The sequence below is a fragment of the Carex rostrata genome, chromosome 10, assembly GCF_964058835.1.
Source record: "Carex rostrata chromosome 10, lpCarRost1.2, whole genome shotgun sequence".
Lineage (NCBI taxonomy): Eukaryota > Viridiplantae > Streptophyta > Magnoliopsida > Poales > Cyperaceae > Carex > Carex rostrata.
In genome coordinates this window covers 9782349-9789670 of record NC_135927.1, presented here as the reverse complement: position 1 = coordinate 9789670, position 7322 = coordinate 9782349, and positions in this window count along the sequence as shown.

The following is a 7322-nucleotide window of genomic DNA, read 5'->3' as shown; positions in this document are numbered from 1 at the left end:
CTACAGAAGGCAGAATAAACCATTGAGTTATAGAAAAACTTAGTGCACGTAAAGATCTATCCGAAAAAAGTTGTTTCTTAGTTTCCTGAATGCTAATAAGATCAATATTATGATCTTTAATTAAATCACTAAGATATCTACGTTTAACGGAAGACCCTAATCCTCTAGCATTCCAGTTCAAAATTTTAACCATTAGAAGTAGCTAAATCCCCTTGTTGATGAGAAACAGTAACATTACTATCTTCAGTTGGAATATCAAATAAAGCATTTATATTACCAGAACTAACATAGGCATCAAAATTTGAGACAAAACAATCCTTACATAAAGCTCTCAAAGAATGAACAATATGAAGGCTCTCATCCATATTCACACCCAACTTAAAACCGCTAACATCAAATAATTTAACTAATTCTAAATCTGATAAGGAAGTGTTTGGAAACTGGTCAAGTAAAAATTGTGTACCTGTCTTAGCTTTGACCAAAGGCTTAGCCAAAGTCGTATCAATAACACCAGGCTTGGCCTCTCGAGACTCCACCATCTGATTCAACTTGACCCGTAGACTATTCCTGGTTTCTTCTAAAGTGGACTGTGATGCCAAATGTTTACCCTTACGCTTTTTCTCCTTATCATTACGCAAAGCAATCTCCCAAGGATCTCTAGAATCAACAGCTTGAGAAGGAGGTGGAGGAGGCAAATCATTCAGAGTAGAGTTTGCCCATGGGTCATGATCTAAAACATAGCTGGAACCCGCAGCCTCCATGTCAACCCCCATATCAGGTAAAGTCAAGAGAGGTGAAAACCTGTTTGTAGTTTCACCCTCTGAGATGGTTTGTGGCTGAGCAACAGAAGGCTTGGGAGATGTAAGGAGAGGAGGCTAAGAGGACGGTAGAGACTTGTGAGAATGGGGAGGGGAAGAGGGAGGTGGCTGAGGCTGAAAAGATGCGGGTTGAGGTTGCTGAGGCAGTGAAGGTGGCTGAGATGGCTGATTCGGCTGAGGTGGCTGATTCAGCTGGGACGGCTGATTCGGCTGAGACAGTGGAGGCTGCAGTGAAGGCAGAAGGGTCAATTGAAATGGCTGAGCCGGCTGAGATAGCTGAGGTGGCTGAGTCGGCTGTGGCGACTGATTCGGCTGAGGCAGTGGAGGCGGCAGTGGAGGCAGAAGGGTTGACTGAACCAGCTGAGCCGGCTGAGGTGGCTGTGGTTGATGAGGCGGCTGATATGGTAGTACTGGGAATCGTGGCACATAGGGTGGTAGCGGTGCAAGGGGAGAAGGCCGTTGAGCCCTAAGTTGCCCCTGAGGAGAGGGTTTGCGAAACCGATGCTGAGGAGCACTAGTATTAGCAGTTGTAAGCTTGTTCTGCCCTAGTGAATCTCTGTTATCTCCCTCTACCACAAATTGAATCCAATAATAACGAGATACCCCGTCTGGACCAGCAAACAACATTTTACGACATGGAGGAATATCAGATCTCGCCGAAACACCTATCTTAAGCCTCAAATACTTCATGTTATCCCGGTCCCTGGATAAAGGATCAACCTGGAGTATAATACCCCCCAGTTCATTGATCAATCGTGTGAACTCAGATCCATTCAAAAATGTAGAAGGCAACCCGAATATCTTCACCCAAAACGACACAGGTTCCCAACCTCCATCAAACTTAACCGGATCAAAGGCTTCAAGTTTAAAAACTATATCCCCTAATAGAATTTTACCCTCGGCCAATGCTATCTCGCGCCAAGTAGGATCAGGGGGGAAAATAAAAAAAGAATCATCAGTTAATGGAACAACCTTCCACTGAAAGGTATCCATCGGGAAGCGAGCAGAAAGTTTCGAGCTAATGAAAGAAGCCCCTTTGCGATAAGCATCTTTAATCACTATACCCCGTCGCAACACCACATCAAAATCACGGATTGATTGAGTACTGGCAAAACGCAGAACTGGCAAAGAATTTCCAATCGCCTTCATTTCACTGGTTAAAGGGGGTCAAGAAGAGGAGTGAGCCATTGTAATCGACTTACAAGAATGGGAACGATGCCCCACCCGATTACAGGCAAAGCAAACAAGAGCGTTGTGACAAGATCTGGCTAGATGACCAGAATCGCCACATCGAAAACAAGCTAAAGAACCCTTCTTTGAAAGAGAAGAAAGCGATTTTAATTTGGATCGGAGACGATCGAGCCCTGGTGAACCCTTAGGAGGATTAAAGAGAGGAGGATGAAATGTAACCGGGTTGTGCTATAGGTGCAAAGCGTCGTCGGAAGAAAAGGAATCTAGGGCGGCAGCTGCTACAAAAGATCGTGCTTTTTGACTGGAATCAGAAGGTCTCCACGACACAAACGGATCCTTAGCAAACGGAGTTAATGGCACCGAGGGCCCACCAGCAGCTAATGAAGGGAGAAGTTGGTTAGAACCTGAACTGGAGGGAATAGGTGGTTGGGTCGGAAGTGGCGAATGCAACGAGATCGGATGCAACGGTGTAGGAGGTAGCGAATTGGAGATAGGAGGTGTGGATCCGTCATGAGATGCGAGAAGAGTAGACAGGTTCGAGAGGGTGCGCTGCAACTCCGTTAGAAGAATTGGAAGAGAATTTACCAGAAGAGTCATTAGGAGATATTTTCTTGAATAACCACTAAGGCCCAAGGCCAAATCTTGAATCGCCGATGAGGCTCAGCCCAAGAGTGAAATTCTAAGCTGAATACAACATCCAATCAGATCTCTCTAAATCTCTCTGAGGTTCGAACTTAACATTATTTCTCTTAATAAAAAAAAGTTCGTCGGATATCCTTTGTTATCGCCAAAAGATACGACTTACCTAGAAAGTGACATATAAATGAATTTACTGAAAATTAGGTTTTACTAATTCGACAAAGTATTTTACTTTGAACTTCTCTCTATATATTTAAAATGAAAAAAAAATGATGAACACTTTGCTTACTAGATATAAATATTTATAATTCAGATACTAACAATTTGTGTGTGTGTATATATATATAGAGAGAGAGAGAGAGATTGACTAAGCTCAAAACGTTTATTTCTAGCTCCCGGAACAAACGATTCAGTTTTTCGATTTCAAAATCCAAACTGTTAGATGTTCAATCTATATTAAAATGTGTTTGGAGATCAAATTTTACATTTTTTAGAAATTTTTTTACTATTCATTAAAATGGTTTGAAAACCGCTGATTTTATTAAACTTCTGCACTATTGAAAATAATGATTTTCAAACCATTTTAATAAATAGTAAAAAAAAATTAAAAAATATATAAAATTTGGTTTCCAAACACATTTTAATATATATTGAATATCTAACGGTTTGGACTTTGAAAATCGAAAAACGTTTGTTCCAGAGACAATGAACAAACACGGCTTTCATGCAACCAAGTCGTTTTCCGATTTTTAAAGTCCAAAAATGATCGAACCGAACCGTTCAACATGATCTAATGAGACAAAAAAAGTAAATACAATAACACAATTACTCTCAAATACAGTTTGAACGCAGTTTATGTGATTACGACCAGATAGAATCGCTTCTTCATCATTTGTCTTTTTTAAACCCTTTTTTTTGTAATTAGCTAGACACGGCAACATGCCTTAAACATGGATTATTAGGAGTGGGGTCATCCGATGGTTATCAGATAATTAAGTATCGGATCTGTTAGATTCACATCAAAATTCTTGCACATTTCATTTTTACGAAATCTAAAAAAAAAATCATGTTAATCTTAACACAGGTCGAATAGCTTCAACCAGAGAGAAGGAAAATAAATCTGCTGTGATCCTACAGGATTGCAGGATCTCTGCGATTCTAATCTCAACCGTTCATATATTTTGAAATCCGTGCACAAAAAACTATCTCTTTTTAAGATTCTTATATTGTAATAAATAAAGAGTTGAAATTGAAATCGCAGAACCCTGCGATCCTACGGGATCGCAGCAAATTTGCTTCAAGAGAAAAGAGTACCAGATTCCTTATTATTTAAGTTCATAGGGGCATGACTATTGTGCGTTTGTGAGACTGACTTATGTTGACCTCCCAACGGCTTGATTTGATGGCAACATACACCATTTATTAAAGAAGTAGGCAGTAGCGCTAAAAGATGTTTGGTTACTCCAAATTATTGCTAGGTAGTTTTACAAGTAGGTGGGTCTATAAAAATAATTGTAGTGTGGAAAATAATTAAGTATCAGTGTGTACGTAGTTGTTGGAATTTTTTTCATAAACCATAATTAATAAAACGTTTTTTAGGGAACTAATATGATTGATTTTTTTTTTCAAAAACCATAAGGACTGTGAGGTTCCCACGGTCTCAATTTTTTTTTTTTTTATAAAACAGAATTTTTTTTAATTTTTTATATTAAAATATTATAAATGTTGAATATATTTCTTTGAAAATAGATGAAATACAATATAATTTGATTTATTAGAAATACTGTAATAAATAACTCGGATCAATATTTTTCAGGTCGGATTTTTCGCGGTTGTAAGAAAAATTAATATATTTTTTTATGTGTTATTAGAAAAAAAATAAAAATGCTTAGATTCTGAATTATTGATTCCGGTTCAAAAGTCACTTCTGGGTAATTAAGAAAATATTGTGATCCTTCTAGGACATTTAATTTATAAAAAGTTATATCTATTTTGAGAATTCTTTTTGAATAACAATCATTAAATAACTTAAAAGTTTTTGTTTTTTTCAAAAATAGATACAACTTTTCATAAATTAAATGTACTAGAAGGATCACAATATTTTCTGGATTACCTAGAAGTGACTTTTGAACCGGGATCAATAACTCAGAATCTAAGCATTTTTATTTTTTTCTAATAACACAAAGAAATATATTAAATTTTCTTACAGCTGCGAAAAACCCGACCTGAAAAATATTGATCCGAGTTATTTATTGCATTATTTCTAATAAATCAAATTATATTGTATTTCATCTATTTTCAAAGAAATATATTCAACATTTCTAATATTTTAATACAAAAAATTAAAAAATTAAAAAAAATATGTTTTATAAAAAAAAAAATTGAGACCGTGGGAACCCCACAGTCCTTATGGTTTTAAAAAAAAAATCAATCATATTGGTTCCCTAAAAAACGTTTTATTAATTATGGTTTATGAAAAAAATTCTAGTTGTTGGCTCCTATGTTTTGAATTTCTTATTTCAGAATGAAATCCGTGAAACTTTTTACCCATTTATATTAAAATTAAACAAACAGGCATATCCCCGATTTTTTTATTTATATCCAAAAATTAAATCAAATTACAAATAATAACCGAAGCACTGTTGAATTTCGAAAACTACCCAATCCGGTTATCCAATAACCGGATTTGGGATAAATGTCCGGTTATCTAATAACCGAACTCAACAAATATAACCGGTTATTCACTAACCGGAAAGTTATGTTTTTTTTTTTTTTTTAAAAACCGGTTAATCACTAACCGGAAAGTAAGTTTTTTTTTTTAAACAGAAATTTCGAATTTTTTTATATTAAAATATTAGAAATGTTGAATATATTTCTTTGAAAATAGATGAAATACAATATAATTTGATTTATTAGAAAGACTGCAACAAATAACCCGGATCAATATTTTTCAGGCCGGATTTTTCGCGGCTGTAAGAAAAATTAATATATTTCTTTATGTGCTATTGGAAAAAAATAAAAATGCTCAGATTCTGAGTTATGGATCCCGGTTCAAAAGTCACTTCTAGGTAAACTAGAAAATATTGTGATACATCTAGTACATTTAATTAATAAAAAATTGTTTCTATTTTAAAAAAAATAAAAACTTTAATTTATTTAATAATTGTTTTTCAAAAAGAATTTTCAAAATAGAAACAACTTTTTATTAATTAAATTTACTAGATGGATCACAATATTTTCTAGATTACCTAGAAGTGACTTTTGAACCGGGATCAATAACTCAGAATCTGAGCATTTTTATTTTTTTCCAATAGCACATAAACAAATATATTAATTTTTCTTACAGCCGCGAAAAATCCGGCCTGAAAAATATTGATCCGGGTTATTTGTTGCAGTCTTTCTAATAAATCAAATTATATTGTATTTCATCTATTTTCAAAGAAATATATTCAACATTTCTAATATTTTAATATAAAAAAAAAAAAAAATTCGAAATTTCTGTTTAAAAAAAAAAAAAAAAAAAAAAAAAACATAACTTTCCGGTTAGTGAATAACCGGTTATATTTGTTGAGTTCGGTTATTGGATAACCGGACATTTATCCCAAATCCGGTTATTGGATAACCGGATTGGGTAGTTTTCGAAATTCAACAGTGCTTCGGTTATTATTTGTAATTTGATTTAATTTTTGGATATAAATAAAAAAATCGGGGCATATCCTGTCGATGGTAAAAGAAAAAAAAATTCGGATTGTTGAAAATTCAGACTTCATATATAAATTATCTCCGAAATCGACTTGAAATAATTTTTTATTTGTATTTTGTGCACACTTTTTTTTGGGGGAAAATAGGAGTTTAAACTGTATTTTTATTTTTTTAGATAAAAAATAAGTTACTAAAGTCTGATAGTTGTTTCAGAAAGTATATATATAACAAATCAAATTGAGAAATAGTGGCATACGAGACCAAACGAATATAGCTCGAAATTATATGCAACATGAAACTGAGAAAAAAAAAAAAGAAAAGAAAAAGAGAACCAAAAACGCCCAATTAATCTAGAATTCAGTTCAACGCCTTATCACGAAGACCATATAAATGAATTACTCACGGATATAATTAATTAAATTAATTTGGGGGCATAAGTAGTAAAATTGAAAAATGTATAATAATATGTAAATAGCTTGGACCCACCAGAAATAATTGCTATTGTGTGAATCTTTTCGGAATAATTGCTTTATAATTTGAGGAGGGTTCAAATGCACCCAAATTTTTATTCACTCAAATGCACCCTATTTTTTTTTTCCCGTTTTCAAAATCCGAATAGTCAATCCGAACCGTTAGATGCGATCTATATATTAAGATGTGCTTGGAGACCAAATTTTATATTTTTTGAAATTTTTTTACTATTTATTAAGCCTCTTTGAAAAATCGTTGATTCAATATGGTCTAGAAAATGTAAAATCAGCGATTTTTCAAAGTGGCTTAATAAATAGTAAAAAAATTCTAAAAAATGTAAAATTTGGTCTCCAAGCACATCTTAATATATAGATCGCATCTAACGGTTCGGATTGACTATTCGGACTTTGAAAACGGAGAAAAAAGATTTGAAAGATAGGGTGCATTTGAGTGCATTTGAACCCTCTTATAATTTATAGTAGAAAATATATAACAACTAAC